This window comes from Erpetoichthys calabaricus, chromosome 2 (genome assembly GCF_900747795.2).
Source record: "Erpetoichthys calabaricus chromosome 2, fErpCal1.3, whole genome shotgun sequence".
In the NCBI taxonomy this organism is placed as follows: Eukaryota; Metazoa; Chordata; class Cladistia; order Polypteriformes; family Polypteridae; genus Erpetoichthys; species Erpetoichthys calabaricus.
The window spans coordinates 342,926,938-342,949,637 of record NC_041395.2 but is presented as its reverse complement, the minus strand read 5'-3'; the positions used below and the strand labels follow the sequence as shown (position 1 = coordinate 342,949,637).

Sequence of the window (22,700 nt, the reverse complement as noted above, 5' to 3'; positions counted from 1 at the left end):
AAAAAAAAAAAAAAAAAAAAAAAATAAAAAAAAAAAAAAAAAAAAGGGCAGCCCTGGCGAGTCCAACTCTCACTGGAAACGGGTTCGACTTACTGCCGGCAATGCGGACCCAGCTCTGGCACCGATCGTAGAGGGACTGAACAGCCCTTATCAGGGGGGCCGGTACCCCATACTCTTGGAGTACCCCCCACAGGATTCCCCGAGGGACATGGTCGATTGCCTTTTCCAAGTCCACAAAACACATGTAGACTGGTTGGGCAAACTCCCATGCACCCTCCAGGACCCTGCTAAGGGTATAGAGCTGGTCCACTGTTCTGCGACCAGGACGAAAACCACACTGTTCCTCCTGAGTCCGAGGCTCGACTATCCGACGGACCCTCCTCTCCAGGACCCCTGAATAGACTTTTCCAGGGAGGCTGAGGAGTGTGATCCCTCTGTAGTTGGAACACACCCTCCGATCCCCTTTCTTAAAGAGGGGGACCACCACCCCGGTCTGCCAATCCAGAGGCACTGTCCCTGATGTCCATGCGATGTTGTAGAGACGTGTCAACCAAGACAGTCCTACAACATCCAGAGCCTTGAGGAACTCCGGGCGTATCTCATCCACCCCCGGGGCCCTGCCACCAAGGAGTTTTTTGACCACCTCGGTGACCTCAGTCCCAGAGATGGGGAGCCCACCTCTGAGTCCCCAGGCTCTGCTTCCTCATTGGAAGGCATGCTATTGGGATTGAGGAGGTCTTCGAAGTACTCCCCCCACCGACCCACAACGTCCCGAGTCGAGGTCAGCAGCGCACCATCCCCACCATACACAGTGTTGACACTGCACTGCTTCCCCTTCCTGAGACGCCAGATGGTGGACCAGAATCTCCTCGAAGCCGTCCAAAAGTCGTTCTCCATGGCCTCCCCAAACTCCTCCAATTGCATTATTCCTTCGTTATTATTATCTGAGCAGTGCCGGGTAGAAAGAAAGCAGCACATGTATGGATATGCCAGTCCTTTCCATGGCTCAGCCACACAGCCAAGAAGAAAGCAGTGTGTGCGGAGTGCAATCCAGGAACAGAAATATATATATGTGATAAAAGGCAGGCGCTATATGAGTGCTGACCCGACACAGACTGACACCGGAAGCACACGTAAAATAAATAAACTTTTTACTTTTCTTCACCCGGGGGCCACGTCTTCCCCGTGTCCCTCAAGCAGAACACAGTCCCAGCACTAAGCACAAACCACACAAAATAAACTCCTTTGTTTCTCTCCGTGATCCTCCACTCTTCCCAGGCAGCGTTGTCCCTCTTCCTCACGACTCTGGCTCCCGGAGTAGTGGCTGCTGACTTATTTTATAGACCAGCCAAAAGTGCTCCAGGTGCTTGATCACCCGTTTCCAGTTGCACTCCCGGGTGTGGCTGAAGAAAAGTGCCCAGACGGGCTCAGGAACCCCTGCAGCGTCCCCTGGCGGCCACTCCAGATCCAAGCAGGGCTGTGGAGAACTCCATCTCCCAGGGAGCCCTGCGGGTATCTGAGGCAGCACTGTCACTGCCACCCAGCATTCCGGGTGAGGTACTGTGCAGCCCATGGCTGTTCCCCCAGACCAAGTACAGAAGGGGTATCCCAGCCAGACATGGGCCCCAGCCGTCCGCCACAGTATATTATATATAAAGTATTCATCCACAGATCTGCCTATGAATCTGTGGAAACAGGGGGATCAGGTGACGCAGCAGCCAGCGTTCACACCGCGAATCATCCGTGGCTCGAGATGTAAAAATAAGATGAATGCGATTTACTTCTCAGTACACGAAGAACTAAAAAAATTTGTAAAATAAGAAAATAACTACAGACTCCATGCCTGATTCATGTTGGCCGATGACGACAACTTTTGAGTCATTCCTGCGCAGCGTACCGAGGTCGCAGCGTTTTGCCAACGGAGAATTCCAGATGCATACTTGCCCGTGTAAACGGAGTTTTTTAAGAAACCAGGGCTTGAATTCATCAGGCGTCTCAGAATTAGGCCTGGGAGGTTTGCACTAGAAGTCACACTGGGATGAGAACTGCTCCCACCTCAGAGCAGGACATGAGAAGTTTGTTACAAAGCATCCCAGTCTCTGTGCTAGCTAAGAGAAGGAATCTTACGTCTCAAATTTGCGGCACACCTTGCTGTAAAATGCCACTCATAATGACATTTTCTATTTTACAGATACTAATGCTAAGGCTTCTCCACTAAAGATAATAAGTATTATAAACAACAATAATAAGAGGAAAACATAATAAAGGTGGCATTCTGCGGAAAGCTTCACTGAATTGTTGCCACTTTTCATTCCAACAGATGGTTCACCCACACACATTAATGTTGCTTTCTACGAATACCATACCAAATGATGTGCACCAGAGACATATGCATTTGTCATTCCAACAGATGGTGCAGTACAAACATTGCTTTTACAATGCTTTTACAAAATCCTATTCCAAATGGAATATTGCAGAGGCATATGCATTGCATTTGTCATTTCAACAGATGGCACATAAGAAACATTTATAGTAAAAAATGCACTGTAGTTGTCATTCCAACAGATGGCACATTACAAACATTACCACTGCTTTTACATATCCCATACCAAACTGATAACAGAGAAATATGAATTGTATTTATCATTCCAACTGATGATGCATCACAAACATTAACACTCTGCTATCAGAGTTCTTACACCAAAATTGAACATAACAGTAATATAGCCATTGCATTTGTCATTCCAACAGAGCGTGCAGTACAAACGATTTACGCGGCTTTTTACCAATCCCCCCATACAACCGATACATATGTATTATATGTGTCATTCCAACAGACGGCACATAAACATTTATAGTAGTAAAATGTGCTGTAGATGCCATTCCAACAGATGGTGCATCACAAACATTACCTCTGCTTTTACAATTCCCATTCTAAATGACATATACACAGACGTATGCATCGTATTAATCATTCCAACAAATGGTGCATCACTGACATTAGCACTGCTATCACGAGTCCCACACCAAATTGAACATACCACTGACATATTCATTGCATTTGTCATTCCAACAGATAGTACATCACAAATATTAACACTGCTTTTTATGAACCCCATAGCAAATGGCATACAACAGAGACATATGCATTGTACTTGTTGTTCTAACAGACAGTACATAATAATAAACATTTATAGTAATAAAATGCAACAGGTGGCACATCCCAAATATTATCATGGCTTTTACAAATCCCATACCAAACTGCACATAACACAGACATATGCATTGCATTTATCATTTCAACAGATGGCGCAGCACAAACACTAACATTGTTTTTACAAATCCCATACAAAAATAGCAAATGAGAGACATATGCATTGGATTTGTTGTTCCAAACATGCGGTGTATAACAAACACTTAAAGTAATAAAATGTACTTGTCATTCCAACAGATGATGCAAAACAAACACTTATAGTAATAAAATGCATTGCATTTGCCATTCCAACAGATGGTGCATAACAAACACTTAAAGTAATAAAATGTACTTGTCATTCCAACAGATGATGCAAAACAAACACTTACAGTAATCAAACATCATTGCATTTGTCATTGACATGTTAAGAAACCAGGCTTCCATTTTCAATGCAGAAGCAGACGACTTCGTTTCTTTTTGCAAACATTCTAACAATATCCTGTGTTACAAGCTTGGCTGTCATAACCAATTCAACATTGTTGCAAGCGTTAAGAATGGAAAAAAAAAACTCCTTTGCAAAGCAGCAGGTCCAACAGGCACTCAAATGGCAGCTGTGCAAACTTGCAATCATTCAAATAATACGTCGGGCTTACTCTTCAGCTCCAAAGATTGTCAACTACAGATGGGACGAGTTCAGCATTAGTTTCCAAAACGCTAACTCAGCTAAGGCCCCGTGCCACGCCGGTCACATGATAGCCAAAATCAACCAACTGACCACAAGATTTTTTTTTTCAGAATGCCAATAACTGTCTGCACATGTTAGCCTCGCACCAGGAAAGGCTATCAAATTTAATGGGGGGGGGGGGGGAGGTTGACCGTAAAACAAGCAAAGTCTCCACTGTCATTTGTTTATACACAAATTCTAAACTCAAAATTGAAAGCAGAAGCCAAGCACCAGGAATTGTAAGGAGCAAAACACAAAGGTTGTTATTGATTTGAAGATTCAAAAAACTCAAGATGGTGACGTACCCGACGGGAAAATTCTTTACGGTGGCGTGTTGAGGACTTGGATCAGGGGCAGCTCTACTATCAGGGTGTTCTGGGCAGCCTGTTTCTGGCAAGAGACCTTTGATTCAAATTTCCAATGACATAATGATCCGAGTCTCCATGCACCCAAATCTAGAGTGGGGAAATACCATGCTGCATTAATCACATGCAGTCCCCTAAGTTGCATGTGGAGGTCTTCATCTAGGATTGGCAATCAGTCAATCAGGTGAATTCTGGCACTGTGCATCATAACTACCATCAATGAGCCACAGTAACAGTGACAAAAAATGGTGGCATCCCTGGAAAAACAACATGGCTCTGAAAGTGAGGTTTCCAAAAACATTTGCAGATGATGCATCACAGACAGACATTCACACTCTCATGAGTCCCACACCCAATTGAATATAACAGTAACATATTCATTTCATTTGTCATTCCAACAGATGGTGCATTACAAACATTAATGCTGCTTTTTACGAATCCCATACCAAATGGCATACAACAAATACATATGCATTTCATCTGTCATTCCAACAGACAGTACATAAACATTTAGAGTAATAAAATGTACTGTAGATGTCATTCCAACAGATGGTGCATCACAGATGTTAACACTATCATGAGTTCCACACCAAACTGAACATAACAATGACATATTCATTGCATTTGTCATTCCGACAGATGGTGCATTACAAACATTAATGCTGCTTTTTATGAATCCTATACCAAATGACATATAACAAATATATATGCATTGCATTAGTAATTCCAACAGATGGCACATCACAAACATTTGTAGTAATGAATTTTATTGCAAATGTTGAAATGAAAAATGCAATACAGTTTATTACTACCTGCGTTACAAAATACATTCCAACAGATGGTGCAGGGCAAATGTTAACACATCTCAGACAGGTAGCACAGCTAGTATCAAGAATAATACAGAGACATACAAACACACACAAAACACCAATGAGAGTTAATCCCAATAAAAGATATGTTTACTTCACAATGACTGATCCATATCCATACTATTAGAAGAATTACCTTATCACTTACAAAACTATTCATGAGAAGGAAACTATCCAGCTTGATAAAAGAAACATTGCCCATCCAGTTGTATGTCTCTGTCATTCTAACAAAGGGAACATCATAAACATTAACACTGCTCTTACAGATACTATAGCAAATGACATATAACAGTCATGCATTGCATTTGTCATTCCAGCAGATGGTGCATCCAAAACATTTGCAGTAATGCCTTTTATTGCTACACATGCTTGTAATGTGCCATCTGTTGGAATGACAAATGTGATGCATTTGATTACTACATGCATTACACAATAAATTGCAACAGATCATGTACTAGTATATAAGTGATACAGATTGCATTTACGATTCCAACATATAGCACATCACAAACATTAACACAGCTTGTATGAACCCTTTAAGAAAATGGCAAATACATCACACTTGTTATTCCAACAGATGGCACATCAGAAACATTAACACATCTTGTATGAATTCTACAACAAACGGCATATGCATTGCATTTGTCATTCCGACAGATGGCACATAACAAACATTGACACTGCTTGTATTAATCCTATAACAAACGGTATATGGATTGCATTTGTCATTCTGACAGATGGCGCATCACAAACATTAACACTGCTTGCATGAATCCTATAATAAACAGCATACGCATTGCACTTGTCATTTGGATAGATGGAGCATCACAAACATTAATACTGCTTGTATGAACCCTATAACAAACGGCATACGCATTGCACTTGTCATTCCAACAGATGGCGCATCACAAACATTAATACTGCTTGTATGAACCCTATAACAAACGGCATACGCATTGCACTTGTCATTCCAACAGATGGCGCATCACAAACATTAATACTGCTTGTAAGAATGCTATAATGGCATATGCACTGCACTTGTCATTCCAACAGATGGCACATCACAAACATTTGTTGTAAAGCATTTTACTTGTACAAATAATAGCCATTGTGATGTGCCATGTTCTTTTTACTGTATACATTACAAAATATATTCATATACAGTGGTGTGAAAAACTATTTGCCCCCTTCCTGATTTCTTATTCTTTTGCATGTTTGTCACACAAAATGTTTCTGATCATCAAACACATTTAACCATTAGTCAAATATAACACAAGTAAACACAAAATGCAGTTTGTAAATGGTGCTTTTTATTATTTAGGGAGAAAAAAAAATCCAAACCTACATGGCCCTGTGTGAAAAAGTAATTGCCCCCTGAACCTAATAACTGGTTGGGCCACCCTTAGCAGCAATAACTGCAATCAAGCATTTGCGATAACTTGCAATGAGTCTTTTACAGCGCTCTGGAGGAATTTTGGCCCACTCATCTTTGCAAAATTGTTGTAATTCAGCTTTATTTGAGGGTTTTCTAGCATGAACCGCCTTTTTAAGGTCATGCCATAGCATCTCAATTGGATTCAGGTCAGGACTTTGACTAGGCCACTCCAAAGTCTTCATTTTGTTTTTCTTCAGCCATTCAGAGGTGGATTTGCTGGTGTGTTTTGGGTCATTGTCCTGTTGCAGCACCCAAGATCGCTTCAGCCTTCAGGATTTTTTGGTAGACAGTAGAATTCATGGTTCCATCTATCACAGCAAGCCTTCCAGGTCCTGAAGCAGCAAAACAACCCCAGACCATCACACTACCACCACCATATTTTACTGTTGGTATGATGTTCTTTTTCTGAAATGCTGTGTTCCTTTTACGCTGGATGTAACGGGACATTTGCCTTCCAAAAAGTTCAACTTTTGTCTCATCAGTCCACAAGGTATTTTCCCAAAAGTCTTGGCAATCATTGAGATGTTTCTTAGCAAAATTGAGACGAGCCCTAATGTTCTTTTTGCTTAACAGTGGTTTGCGTCTTGGACATCTGCCATGCAGGCCGTTTTTGCCCAGTCTCTTTCTTATGGTGGAGTCGTGAACACTGACCTTAATTGAGGCAAGTGAGGCCTGCAGTTCTTTAGACGTTGTCCTGGGGTCTTTTGTGACCTCTCGGATGAGTCGTCTCTGCGCTCTTGGGGTAATTTTGGTCGGCCGGCCACTCCTGGGAAGGTTCACCACTGTTCCATGTTTTTGCCATTTGTGGATAATGGCTCTCACTGTGGTTCGCTGGAGTCCCAAAGCTTTAGAAATGGCTTTATAACCTTTACCAGACTGATAGATCTCAATTACTTCTGTTCTCATTTGTTCCTGAATTTCTTTGGATCTTGGCATGATGTCTAGCTTTTGAGGTGCTTTTGGTCTACTTCTCTGTGTCAGGCAGCTCCTATTTAAGTGATTTCTTGATTGAAACAGGTGTGGCAGTAATCAGTCCTGGGGGTGGCTACGGAAATTGAACTCAGGTGTGATACACCACAGTTAGGTTATTTTTTAACACGGGGGCAATTACTTTTTCACACAGGGCCATGTAGGTTTGGATTTTTTTTCTCCCTAAATAATAAAAACCATCATTTAAAAACTGCATTTTGTGTTTACTTGTGTTATATTTGAGTAATGGTTAAATGTGTTTGATGATCAGAAACATTTTGTGTGACAAACATGCAAAAGAATAAGAAATCAGGAAGGGGGCAAATAGTTTTTCACACCACTGTAGATGATGCACTATAAACATTAAATGCTGAGGTCTATGTTTTAGCTGGGTAGCACAGCTAAAGTATAAGCGGGTTAGGAAATGACTGGATTGATGGATGGATTATTATAGTCTCTATACAATTTTAAGTCCATCCATCCATCCATCCATTGTCTCCCGCTTATCCGAGGTCGGGTCGCGGGGGCAGCAGCTTGAGCAGAGATGCCCAGACTTCCCTCTCCCCGGCCACTTCTTCTAGCTCTTCCGGGAGAATCCCAAGGCGTTCCCAGGCCAGTCGAGAGACATAGTCCCTCCAGCGTGTCCTGGGTCTTCCCCGGGGCCTTCTCCCGGTTGGACGTGCCCGGAACACCTCACCAGGGAGGCGTCCAGGAGGCATCCTGATCAGATGCCCGAGCCACCTCATCTGACTCCTCTCGATGCGGAGGAGCAGCGGCTCTACTCTGAGCCCCTCCCGGATGACTGAGCTTCTCACCCTATCTTTAAGGGAAAGCCCAGACACCCTGCGGAGGAAACTCATTTCAGCCGCTTGTATTCGCGATCTCGTTCTTTCGGTCACTACCCATAGTTCATGACCATAGGTGAGGGTAGGAACATAGATCGACTGGTAAATTGAGAGCTTTGCCTTGCGGCTCAGCTCCTTTTTCACCACGACAGACCGATGCAGAGCCCTCATTACTGCGGATGCCGCACCGATCCGCCTGTCGATCTCACGCTCCATTCTTCCCTCACTCGTGAACAAGACCCCAAGATACTTGAACTTCTCCACTTGGGGCAGGATCTCGCTACCAACCCTGAGAGGGCACTCCACCCTTTTCCGGCTGAGGACCATGGTCTCGGATTTGGAGGTGCTGATTCTCATCCCAGCCGCTTCACACTCGGCTGCGAACCGATCCAGAGAGAGCTGAAGATCACGGCCTAATGAAGCAAACAGGACAACATCATCTGCAAAAAGCAGTGACCCAATCCTGAGCCCACCAAACCGGACCCCCTCAACACCCTGGCTGCGCCTAGAAATTCTGTCCATAAAAGTTATGAACAGAATCGGTGACAAAGGGCAGCCCTGGCGGAGTCCAACTCTCACTGGAAACGGGTTCGACTTACTGCCGGCAATGCGGACCAAGCTCTGGCACCGATCGTACAGGGACCGAACAGCTCTTATCAGGGGGGCCGGTACCCCATACTCTCGGAGCACCCCCCACAGGATTCCCCGAGGGACACGGTCGAATGCCTTTTCTAAGTCCACAAAACACATGTAGACTGGTTGGGCAAACTCCCATGCACCCTCCAGGACCCTGCTAAGGGTATAGAGCTGGTCCACTGTTCCGCGACCAGGACGAAAACCACACTGTTCCTCCTGAATCCGAGGCTCGACTATCCGACGGACCCTCCTCTCCAGGACCCCTGAATAGACTTTTCCAGGGAGGCTGAGGAGTGTGATCCCTCTGTAGTTGGAACACACCCTCCGATCCCCCTTCTTAAAGAGGGGGACCACCACCCCGGTCTGCCAATCCAGAGGCACTGTCCCTGATGTCCATGCGATGTTGCAGAGGCGTGTCAGCCAAGACAGTCCTACAACATCCAGAGCCTTGAGGAACTCCGGGCGTATCTCATCCACCCCTGGGGCCCTGCCACCAAGGAGTTTTTTGACCACCTCGGTGACCTCAGTCCCAGAGATGGGGGAGCCCACCTCTGAGTCCCCAGGCTCTGCTTCCTCATTGGAAGGCATGTTAATGGGATTGAGGAGGTCTTCGAAGTATTCCCCCCACCGACCCACAACGTCCTGAGTCGAGGTCAGCAGCGCACCATCCCCACCATATACAGTGTTGACACTGCACTGCTTCCCCTTCCTGAGACGCCGGATGGTGGACCAGAATCTCCTCGAAGCCGTCCGAAAGTCATTCTCCATGGCCTCCTATGACGAAAAACAATTTTGGACGGCGTTTTCCCTTGCCCGGACGCGGGTCACCGGGGCCCCACTCTGGAGCCAGGCCTGGAGGTGGGGCTCGATGGCGAGCGCCTGGTGGCCGGGCCTGCACCCATGGGGCTCGGCCGGGCACAGCCCGAAGAGGCAACGTGGGTCCCCCTTCCCATGGGCTCACCACCTATGGGAGGGGCCAAGGAGGTCGGGTGCAGTGTGAGTTGGGTGGTGGCCGAAGGAGGGGACCTTGGCGGTCCAATCCTCGGCTACAGAAACTGGCTCTTGGGACATGGAATGTCACCTCTCTGAAGGGGAAGGAGCCTGAGCTAGTGCGCGAAGTTGAGAGGTTCCGGCTAGATATAGTCGGACTCACCTCGACGCACAGCTTGGACTCTGGAACCAATCTCCTTGAGAGGGGCTGGACTCTCAATTTTAAGTCACTTTGACAAAACGGTCCAAATAAATGACAGGAAGTGTGGCATAGTGGTGAAGGCTTTGGACTTCAGACCCTGAGGTTGTGAGTTCAGATCCCACTACTGACACTTTGTGACCCTGAGGAAGTCACTTCACCTGCCTACTCCAAATGAAAAAACAAACAAAAACAACTGTAATTAATTGTGACTCAAATTTTCAAAGCTACTAAATAATACTAACAATAATGAGTCCAGTAAAAAGCTCTATACAGTATATTGATTGATAAGACTATTTAATTAAGTAAAACTAATTTCATCTCAAAGTCTCCTGGCAGAAAGGCATAAGGCAAACAAGTCGATGTAAAATGAGCGCTCATGCGAAGTACTGAACGTTTGTTGCCATCGATTTGTTTCTTCATAATTAATTCGAATCACTTCCCGGGCTCTGCCGCTTTCTCTCGTCCTCCTTGTTAAAACGATTCGACTGCAGAAGGCTGGAGGCGCGGAGTCGGAGCGGGTCGTACGATGCGGTGCGCGCCACTCATACAAGCGGCAATGAAGAAGCGGCGCAGCCCCCGCGTGCCGAGAGCTGGAAACCACAGGCATGTTTCGCCTTGCATGGCACCTTTTGAAATGAGTGCTCGGCTCGCAGCTCCTATGACTTCATCTCTTGGAACGGCTTTCTGGAAAACAGCAGCAGCTTGATGAGTCGGCTGTTTTCTGCGACTCGCTGACATGCCGTTGTTTCGGTCAGCCTTTTCTTCTGTCTGGCTCACTATTAGGTTTTGATTTATTCCGATCCGGCTTTTCACGGGTTGGGTGTGTGGTGTTTTGGGGGCGGGGTTTGGTTTGGATAGGGGGGTTCGGCTGTTAGCGGTGAACCTCGCCTTTGTTGACAGTTGGTTCAGGACCCTCGTTTTCTGCGCTTGATACTTCATATCCCGGTGTTTTCTTGACCATTGGGTCACTGGCTGCCACCGGAGGGTCGCGAGTTGCTATTGTTTATGATGGTGGAGGTTTGTGGTGGGTCAACGCTCTAACATCCGGGCTAAATTGCCCAGTATGACCCCATCCATTCTGGCACCCTAATCACCCCCGTCTCTAACTGTCTCTCTTTCACCACTTCACCAACTAATAGCTAATGTGTGGTGGGCATAGGGGCGCAAGAATTGCTGCTGTCGCATCATTCAGGTGGGTGCTACACATTGGCAGTGGACAAAGTGGCTCCCTTCTGTCTATGTAAAGCGTTTAGCGAGTAGCGTGAAAGGCGCTATATACATGTTATTATTCATTATTATTCACAAGTGACTGCAAAGCGAGAAAGGCGATATATGTCATTACCTTTTTATCACGTGACTGCAAAGCGAGAAAGGCGATATATGTCATTACCTTTTATTCACTTGACTGCAAAGCGAGAAAGGCGCTATATAAAGGTCATTATTAATTTTATTCATGTAACTGCAAAGCGAGAAAGGCGCTATATGTTAACTTTTATTCATGTGACTGCAGAGTACGAAAGGCGCTATATAAATTCATTATTCATTTTTATTTATTTTTTTAACGTGACTGCAAAGCGATAAAGGCGCTATATAAACGTCATTATTATTATTCACGTGACTGCAAAGTAAAAAGGACGCTGTTTAAACGTCATTATTATTACAGTATTCACAAGTGACTGCAAAGCGAGAAAGGCGATATATGTTAACTTTTATTCACGTGACTGCAGAGTAAGAATGGCGCTATATACATGTCATTAATTTTTATTAATTTTTTTCACATGTGACTGCAAAGCGAGAAAGGTGCTATATGTCAACTTTTATTCACGTGACTGCAGAGTAAGAAAGGCGCTATATAAATCCATTATTCATTTTTATTTATTTTTTCACGTGACTGCAAGCGAGAAAGGCGCCATATAAACGTCATTATTATTGTTCACGTGACTGCAAAGTAAAAAGGCGCTGTTTAAACGTCATTATTATTATTCACAAGTGACTGCAAAGCGAGAAAGGCGCTATATAAATGTTATTATTATTTTTATTCACTTGACCATACAGCGAGAAAGGCGCTATACAAACGTCATTATTAATTTTTTTCACGTGACTGCAAAGCGGGAAAGGCGCTATATAAACGTCATTATTATTATTCACAAGTGACTGCAAAGTAAGAAAGGCGTTATATGTCATTAACTTTTATTCACGTGACTGCAAAGCGAGAAAGGCGCTATATAAATGTCATTACTAATTTCTATTAATTTTTTTTCCACATGTGACTGCTTTGTGAGAAATGCACTATATAAATATCATTAATTTTTATTCACGTGACCACAAGCCTCATTTTCCGTAGCCCTTCCTTCAGTTGCGCTTATCTTTACCTAGTTGTGCCCAAATACTAAGCAGTTATTAGAGAAACCTTTACAGTATTTGCGTCTAATTGCATTTGCACCACTGACTCCTGTTATTCTGTTCACGGAGCTGGTAAGGCCCTGGCTTTCCTAAAGTTCAATTCCAGGTCTAAAAATGTCCAAAATGAAACAGCTCTCTCTCAGTAAACGTGTCAGTCAATCGTTTTTGTGCTCAATGAAGATTATCCCGTGCGATGGATTGCCACGAAAGTGAACCTTTCACACAAAGGTGCCCATTACTGTCTAGAGAGAAGAAGTCAAGCTGGATCTGAGCAGGACAGATGAAGAACGGGGAAAGTCCAGAGGAGAAGGACATGTGAGTGTGCAGTGTGAGAAACAGACACCTCATTAGTCCTCAGGGGGCGTCTTCCTTAAATAAACACCAAAAATCAACTCAGGGATGGTGGCCTTAGAGGTAGAGTTTCAAAGAGAAGCCGTGATAGAAAGAAAAGGTTAAAATGGGCAAAAGAGCACAGACCATGGATGGAAGAGGACTGGCAAAGTGCATCACAGCCAGCATCGTGGCGTCGTCTTTACACTCTTGCATATGCTGCAGGGACTTGGTGTGTATTTAATGAAGACGTTTGTCTTGATCTCATGACCTCATCCTCTTAGGCAGTTGTGCATCTGCACCATCCTCTTCCGCTTCTATTCATTTACATCTTATATATTTGGCGGACGCCTTTATCCAAGGCGACTTGAAACATCCAGTTGATGACATTCCTTTATGTTTTTCAATTTGGTGGGTGAAGTGACTTGCTCAGGGTCCCACAGTGGTGTCAGTAGTGGGATTGGAACTCACAAACTCAGGGTTTGATGTCCCAAAGCCTTAAGCTCTACGCCACACTGGATTTCTTCTCTCCAGATAGTAATAGACACTGTGGCCTGCAGTGGGAGCATCAGCACCCCGAAACCCAACCCAGACATATGCAGACATGAGTTCTTTCACACACACAGGCTTTTATTCAGCTGTGGGAAACTCTTGCCATGAGTTTCCCACCTGCACTGCACAATGCTACACCAATGAACCACACAGCTCTTTGTCTATCCCTCTGTGTCCCAACAGGGCTGTACAGAACTCCAACTCCCATTAAGCCCTGCCTGTGGGAATCTGAGGCACTGCTGCAATCCTGAGGGGGCTGCCACCTACCACTCTCATGATAATATGCCTTTAGCATGAACAAACCTTTCGCCCAGCCGCCGGGTAATTCCATAAAACAGGCATCCCACCCAGGTAAGGGCCCTGGCTGTGCGCCACAACACCTTTGCATGAAATCTTCAACTCCTCGGCCATCTGTCCCATGGAATCATCTGCATTGTGCACAAAAACAATCGACTGACGTGTTTCTTGAACTGAACCCATAACTGAACTCCAGGAACGGCAGCACCTTGCAGCTCAAGTGAGCAGATTAAAAGGTGTCTGTGCAATTTGTAAAGGTTTCTCTAATAACTAATTAGCCTGTGAACATGACTCATTAAGGATAAACCAAGAGAGTGGACCATTAGGACACTAAAGGAATTGCTGCAGGAAACAGTGCTTTGTAGCCATATGCGAATAATAAATTAAAAATCACTCATTTCAAGAGGCAATGCCTAGTGTGCTTTGAAACTATATAAAAGGAAGGGCACTATCCACCTTAATAAAACGAGAAGTGTCTGTGTGTCCATCCAGTTGATCTGTCTCAGTCATTCCAACAGATGGCGCATCACAAACTAACACTACTTTGACAAATCTCATACCAGTACAAAATGGGAAAAAAACAGAGACACGGGCATTGCATTTATCATTCCAACAAATGGTGCACCACAAACTAACATTGCTTTGACAAATCTCATACCAAATGGCAAAAAAAAAACATGTGCATTGCATTTGACATTCCAACAGATGGTACATCAAACTTCAACACTGCTTTGACAAATCTCATACCAAATGGCAAAAAACAAAGACACATGCATTGCATTTGACATTCCAACAGATGGTACATCAAACTTCAACACTGCTTTGACAAATCTCATACCAAATGGCAAAAAACAAAGACACATGCATTGCATTTGACATTCCAACAGATGGTACATCAAACTTCAACACTGCTTTGACAAATCTCATACCAAATGACAAAAAAAACACAGAAACATGCATTGAATTTGTCGTTGCAACAGATGGTGCACCACAAACTAACACTGCTTTGACAAATCTCATACCAAATGGCAAAAAACAAAGACACATGCATTGCATTTGACATTCCAACAGATGGTACATCAAACTTCAACACTGCTTTGACAAATATCATACCAAATGCTGAAAAAAACAGAGACATGTGCATTGCATTCATCCTTCCAACAGATGGTACATCACAAACTAACACTGCTTTGGCAAATCTCATACCAAATGACAAAATACATGCATGCATTGCATTCATAATTCCAACAGATGGCACTTCACAAACATTTATAGTAATGTGGCGAAAATGGGGCTTTACAGTCCTATATGAATAATAAATTACATATCAGTCACACAGACCACAGGATCAGCGCCCCCTGCTGGCCTTACCAACACCTCTTCCAGCCGCAGACCACACTTTTCCTAGGTGGTCTCCCATCCAAGTACTGGACGGGCCTGAATATGCTTAGGTTCAGGTGGATGACCCGTTGTGAAGCACAGGTGATGTGGCCCAATAACAAATTAAAAGTCAGTCACCACAAGCTGTTAAAGCCATTAGCAACACTAGTGATGTCCTGGCATTTATTTTTAAAACAATTTAATAGTATATTGATTAAAAAAAGAAGTGGTGTCAATGACGATGAAAAATGAACACTTCTGGGTGTGCAGAGTTTTGACTGGTGCTAAAAATCATAGATTCTCAAACTGTGGGTGACAATGGAGTCACAGGTGGCGCAGACTCACGATTCACATTTGTTTTCAATGGGAGATGGTGGCATACGGTCTGTGGAGTGCGTTTTAGGACAGGGATACGGTGAAGCAGTTAGGGTTAAGTGTAACCAACTGGTCGACATCGCTCCACTATGACCACTATGGTGGGAACCACCAGAGACTACCAAGCAGGATAACCATCAACAGCGATTCTCCAATGTAGACCAATTACATGTAACATTTACATTTATTTATTTGACTGACAATTTTATCCAAAGCGACTTACAATGTTTGAGATACTATTGGTTACATTTCTATTTGTTTTTTTTTTTCAGTTGGAGCACAGGAGGGTGAAGTGACTTGATCAGGGTCACACAGTGTCAGTGGGGGGATTCAATCCCACAGCCTCAAGGTTTGAAGTCCAAAGCCTTCACCACCGTGTCACTGCCTGCCTAAATAGACCTACCTGAGACCCCACCCACCTCTCCTCCATGCCTCTTGGTATAACCATTGGCAGAGATTCTCCAAGAGCAACTCCCTGAGATACCCCCCACCCAAGGATAACTGTCAGCAGTGATTCTCCAAAAGGGACCACCTGAGACCCCCCATCCCTCAAATGATAATTGTCGGCAGCAATTTTCCAAGGGGGTCCACCTGAGAACTGGATAACTGTGCGCAGTAATTCTCCAAGGGGAACCACACGAGACCACCTCGGGATAACTGTTGGCCCGTGATTCTCCAAGACGGACCACCTGAGACCCACATCTCTAGGCTAACTATCGACAGCAATTCTCCAAGGGGGACAACCTGAGACCCCCCCATCCCCCAAATGATAATTGTCGGCAGCAATTTTCCAAGGGGGACCACCTGAGAACAGGATAACTGTTTGTAGTGATTCTCCAAGGGGAACCACATGAGACACCCCTCCAACTCTAGGATAACTGTTGACAGCAATTCACCAAGGGGGACCACCTGAGAACCCCTCCACCCCCACCCCAGGATAACTGTGAGCAGCGATTCTCCAAGGGGAACCACATGAGACCACCTCGGGATAACTGTTGGCCCGTGATTCTCCAAAAGGGACCACCTGAGACCCCCCATCCCTCAAATGATAATTGTCGGCAGCAATTTTCCAAGGGGGACCACCTGAGAACAGGATAACTGTGAGCAGTAATTCTCCAAGGGGAACCACATGGGACCACCTCGGGATAACTGTTGGCCCGTGATTCTCCAAGAGGGACCACCTGAGACACACACTCTAGGATAACTGTCGGCAGCAATTTTCCAAGGGGGACCACCTGAGAACCCCTCCACCCCCCACCCCAGGATAACTGTGAGCAGCGATTCTCCAAGGGGAACCACATGAGACCACCTCTGGATAACTGTTGACCCGTGATTTTCCAAGACGGACCACCTGAGACCCACACTCTAGGATAACTGTCGGCAGTGATTCTCCAAAAGGGACCACCTGAGACCCCCCATCCCTCAAATGATAATTGTCAGCAGCAATTTTGCAAGGTGGGCCACCTGAGAACATGATAACTGTGAGAAGTAATTCTCCAAGGGGAACCACATGGGACCACCTCGGGATAACTGTTGGCCCATGATTCTCCAAGAGGGACCACCTGAGACCCACACTCTAGGATAACTGTCGGCAGCAATTTTCCAAGGGGGACCACCTGAGAACCCCTCCACCCCCACCCCAGGATAACTGTGAGCAGCGATTCTCCAAGGGGAACCACATGAGACCACCTCAGGATAACTGTTGGCCCGTGATTCTCCAAAAGGGACCACCTGAGACCCCCCATCCCTCAAATGATAATTGTCGGCAGCAATTTTGCAAGGGGGACCACCTGAGAACAGGATTACTGTGAGAAGTAATTCTCCAAGGGGAACCACATGGGACCACCTCAGGATAACTGCTGGCCTGTGTTTCTCCAAGACAGACCACCTGAGACCCACACTCTAGGCTAACTATCGACAGCAATTCTCCAAGGGGGACCACCTGAGAACAGAATAACTGTTTGTAGTGATTCTCCAAGGGGAACCACATGAGACACCCCTCCAACTCTAGGATAACTGTTAACAGCAATTCACCAAGGGGGACCACCTGAGAAACCCTCCACCCCCACCCCAGGATAACTGTTGGCCCGTGATTCTCCAAAAGGGACCACCTGAGACCCCCCATCCCTCAAATGATAATTGTCGGCAGCAATTTTCCAAGGGGGACCACCTGAGAACAGGATAATTGTGAGCAGTAATTCTCCAAGGGGAACCACCTCGGGATAACTGCTGGCCTGTGATTCTCCAAGACGGACCACCTGAGACCCACACTCTAGGATAACTATCGACAGCAATTCACCAAGGGGGACCACCTGAGAACCCCTCCACTCCCACCCCAGGATAACTGTGAGTAACGATACTCCAAGGGGGAACCACCTGAAGACCACCCATCCCCCCCATATAATAACTGTTGGTGGCAATTCTGAGTCTTGAAGACACAAAGACGTTGGGCCAAATTGGGCCACGAGAAAAAATAATTTTAAGAAACGGTGCTGTAAATTATTAAAAAGAGAAAAAAAAACTACTATTGTTAAGGCAAATCGTCCCCTTTCCCCCAATGGAAAGATCGGATAACACAGGATCAAATGTCCAAACAGCGGCCTTAGTTGGTATTCAACATGTAACAATAAAACAACGAGAACAGAAAAGCTCTGCAGTTAACAAAAGACATTAAACAAACAAAACAAAAAAAATATTCAAATCTGCCCGCGTCCTTCACTAAATGGACGTTCTCCAGGCACATACTAGATGTTGGCACGTAAGATAATGGAAAATAAAAAAAAAAAGCCTGGCTGCCCTGGCACAGCGCCACAGAGGCCAGGTTACTCATGCCTCTGTAATGTTGGCCATGTCCGCTATTGTTTGACATCTTATCAGTAAGGAACTTCCTTACAAATGACCTTAGCTAAAAGGGAAGACAGTGTCAGCGCTTACACAGCAAACACCCGACGATTTCCTGTGGTCATCACCAAACAGCGGACAGACAGAGGGGCTCATTTTGGACTCTTGTGATATTCATCTCAAGCCGCGGCTCCCTAGAAGTTCTCTCAGTTTGGCGTATCAGTCAAGTCTTAACCCTGAAGTCTCATTTTCTCATGAAGGTCGCGGTTGCAAGACTTCCCTTGTCAGAAGCTACAGATTCCAGCTCTTTCTGGGGGAATTCCCAGGTGTTTCCAAGCCAACGGAGAGATATAATCCCACTGGCGTGTCCAGGGTCAGCTGCAGGGTTTCCATTTAGTGTTCATAGAGGGCATCATTTTGCCCAAACCCCCTAAGTGGCTCTTCTCAATACATAGGATTAGCACCTCTAATCCGAGGTTCTCCCGAATTGCTGAACTTCTCATCCTGTCAAGGCATTTCAGCCCAGCAGCCCTGTGAAGAAACCTCATCTCTGCCACTTGTACTTGTGATCTTATTCTTTGGGTCGTCATCCACAGCTCAAGACCATAAGTTGATTCCAAAGTTGTAGATCAACCGGTAAACCAGGATGGTCTTCAGACTTGGGGTCCGGCTTCACCACCAGAAACTGGTACAATGCCTGCAGAGCAGCCGCAACAATCAACAAGTCCATGTGACATTCTCTTCTCCACCACTTGTCAACAAGATCCCGAGATACTTCTGCTTTGCCCAGTTAGGACTGGGCGGTCTCGCAACCTCAGAACCCCTGCAGATTTTTTTTTTTTATTCTCCAGCCCCCTGGAGTTTTTTTTTTTGTTGTTTTCTCTGTCCTATCAGCCATCAAACCTTTCTGTACTTGTTATTTAGTATTGCCTAATCTTAGTTTTTATATTTTTATTTTTCATAAACCTTTTCTTTCTTCATCTTGTAAAGCACTTTGAGCTGCACCATTTGTATGAAAATGTGCTCTAGAAATAAATGCTGTTGCTGCATCCCTCTGGAACAATCCACCACTTTTTCGAGTGAGAACCTGACCCCAGACTTAGGGGTGTGACAAGAAAAAACCTTCACAGGGGGTCCGAAACCCACCATGAATGAATTTGATTTAATACCAATAGGGGACAAACAGCAAGCAGGCGAGTCCCTGTCACCTTATAGTCCTACCAAGGGACACAGCCATGGAAGTGGGGGAAACCCTGAGATTGGGAGTTCAAATTCTTCTACTGACACTGTGTGACCAGGAGCAGTGATATCATTAGGGGGGGGGTTGAGCCCCTAATCTTCAACAGCATCACCACCCCCCCCCCCCCAATCCCATCCCCTCTTTCTCAAGATCTCTGATCCACTAGACGTTACTGTCTCTAATATACATGACTGATAGTACAAAACTCCACTGGGGGACCACCCCCCTGTGGAAAACTCTTAGGACACCCATTCTTCGACTGCAGAAAACTCTTAGGAGGACACCCATTCTTCGACTGTAGAAAACTCTCAGAGGGACCCACGGCCATGTTCGACTGGGTGGTCTAAGCGCCTAAATAAGTGCTACAGATAAGGACACCCCCTGACCACGAGCAAGTCTCTTCATCTGCCTCTGCTCCAAACAGAAATCTATCTATCTAGTATCTCTCAAAATGCTGCGAGTCACCTCGGATAAAAGGTATCAGCCAAATAATAATAATAAATTAAAATTGTTGATGAAGTGTCATTCTCACGAGGGTCTCAAACCATCATGGCAGGTTTCCAAACACCTCCACCCTCCAAATTTACTTCGAGCTTATCCACACGGATGTCCACAACCCTTCAGTACATTTCTGAATTCCCGAGTGGGCCTCATAACAGGCAGATATTGATGTCCGGTGGCTGTCGCAAGTTAAAATAAATGTCGCATACACGCGGGGGACAGATGCTAAGCCAGGTTGCTTCCCATCCCAGTTTCTGAATTCTTCTCTATTGTCGCCGGCCGATCGTATTTCACGCTGACAGATATCGATTTCCTGCTTACACACTTTTTAAACCTGATTTTGCGAACTCTTGTGTGTACAGTATACATGCGAAGGAAATATATCTCCCCGAGACAGATATCGATCATGCTGTGTGTGTCGCCGAGCAGCTCCCGGGGTTGATACGCTGAAAATAAAAAATAAAACGCGTCGTGTTATCAATGGCGTGAAGTTTGTGTCACTTCGGACAATGGGTGGCTTTGGGGATGAAGAGCTTTACGCAGGTTACAGTAACCGCTGGCCTTAGCAATCACGTGATAATAACACCCCCACCCCCACTCCCTAACCCGGAGAGGTGTTGTAGACCTGCCTAGCCACCCCCCCCCCCCCCACCCCCCACACACACACCTTTAAGAAACTCGTAAACAGCGCAGCCGCTTGCGCTCGAACCGCAGAATAATCGCACGTGCGCGCTCCCCCGTCTATCAAGCCCCAGAAATCCGCTACTCGCCAGACGCCCCTGAAATTCTCAGCCCCCCGAAGTAGTAGGCATTTCCAAGTTGGCACTTACTCGGCCGCTTAGGTAATCGTTTCGGGTTAAGGCGTAACCCGCGTAACACGGATCGGTGCTGGCGCTTCTTCACTCCGCTCGGCAACACTTGAAATGTAACGCGCGCGACTTGTCTAACCAAGTCCTAATAATAATAATTTAACAGACAGCCCCAATTGTACATTGGGTCTATGAGGGGCACGTTGTGTTGGGGGGGGGACAATAGGCGTGACCTCAGAACGCCACAACGGGAGGGCTAAAATAAAGTTTTCCAGGAGTTGCGCGGCTTGAAAGCCTGTAATAGTGAGGCTCTGGTTAAAATGGCTAGAGCTACACAAAGACGCGTGACAAGCGACATTAAGAGGAGGCGATCGGAAGTCTCAAGTCACGAATCCCTCTTTAAAAAGACGCATGAAAAGAGAGGATGCGCAAGGCACTATAAAGAGAAGGGGTGTGTGTGGGGGGGGTTCCACTGTTGATGCCCGTGAGCCCCCTGGCAACAATAACAAAACGCGACCTCCGCGCTCTCACTAATTCACAACACATGTCACTTCGCAAACATGGGAAACAGAGCTGAACAGCCAAAAACAATTCCCTCTTACCTTCAAAGGAACGGCGCCCCCCGGCTCCAGTCCACGAAATCAGTTGCGCTTCTCTAGTGCCGTACAGTACTCCGAAACAGAAAGCGAGGTCGAGACAGAAAGAAGAAGAAAAAAAGCAGTATCGCCGCGAGCAGCAGACCACCACAACAAAGCGAGTCGAAAAGTAAGAGTTGGTTCCACTGGGCACTCTTCACTGTGCGCCTTTCAGCTTATAAATTCCACAGGAACTGCAGCAGCAGACCCCAATTTGGTCATGCCGTCTTCGACATCGGTATGTGTCCGTGCGCGCTGCCCCCACCCGCTGGAGTCTGTCTGTGTTAGACAAGCGACTCGCGAGAAGGTGGCGCTCACGAGTTAGACACGCCCGCGTCACCGCCCCAACAAGTCGAGGACAAGGCGTGGGCCACGCCCCCTATGGAATATGCGTACCGTATAGCCGCTGGATGATACGCACCATCATTGCTAACCTGTTGCCAGGGTACTGAGCAGCAGCACACAAGGACGCAGGTTCATCTCTTCTGCCGCTTCACTTGACAGCATTCATACGACAGAAGTGTGGAAAAAAACGTATCGCACAGTTAGGAACGTATGGCATATAAATGAAAAGATTAATAACAATGAAAAGACATATACATCGAAAAGAAATCTTTATCTGTATATAAATTAAAAACTCAATTGAATGCATATGTGAATTTTGAATTAACGAAATCAGGATGACACAATGAATCAGTTGTATGCTGAACTTATGACAAGCTGCAGTTAAACATTTTAGCCACAAGGAGGCGCGACTGTCTAGTAGCAGAGCCATTGTAACGGTGACCTAATGACTTGGCTAGATTGTGTCGCTTTGCATGGCCTGCTTTTCTTAAAGGTGGTACAACCAGTGAAATATATTAGAAATAAAATCCGGCTGCAATTTACTGGAGGCACAAAACCATTTGACTTTGTGAGTCAGAATACAGAGCCCAGAGATTCGTTTGTAGCATAGTAGTGGGCACTGCTGACTGCCACCTCTACAGCTGTAGATTCAAATCATCACACTTTCTACCTGGGCTTTCCACAAATACGTTTGTTTCTCCCCACATTCCAATTAAATTAAATGTTAGATTACAATTTAGGATATCGTTGACTGGACCTGCCAA

The 22,700-nt window shown here is 45.5% G+C and overlaps 1 protein-coding gene across 1 annotated transcript in view; it reads right to left on the bottom strand.

Annotated features, from left to right (window-relative positions):
• tspan18a (tetraspanin 18a) overlaps positions 1-21,881 on the bottom strand; it is a 141,182-nt gene extending 119,301 nt beyond the window's left edge. Inside the window, exon 1 of the mRNA XM_028796064.2 lies at positions 21,559-21,881. The gene's annotated coding sequence lies outside the window, so the exon portion shown is untranslated. The remainder of the gene's footprint in view (positions 1-21,558) is intronic.
• Positions 21,882-22,700: the final 819 nt, after the last annotated feature.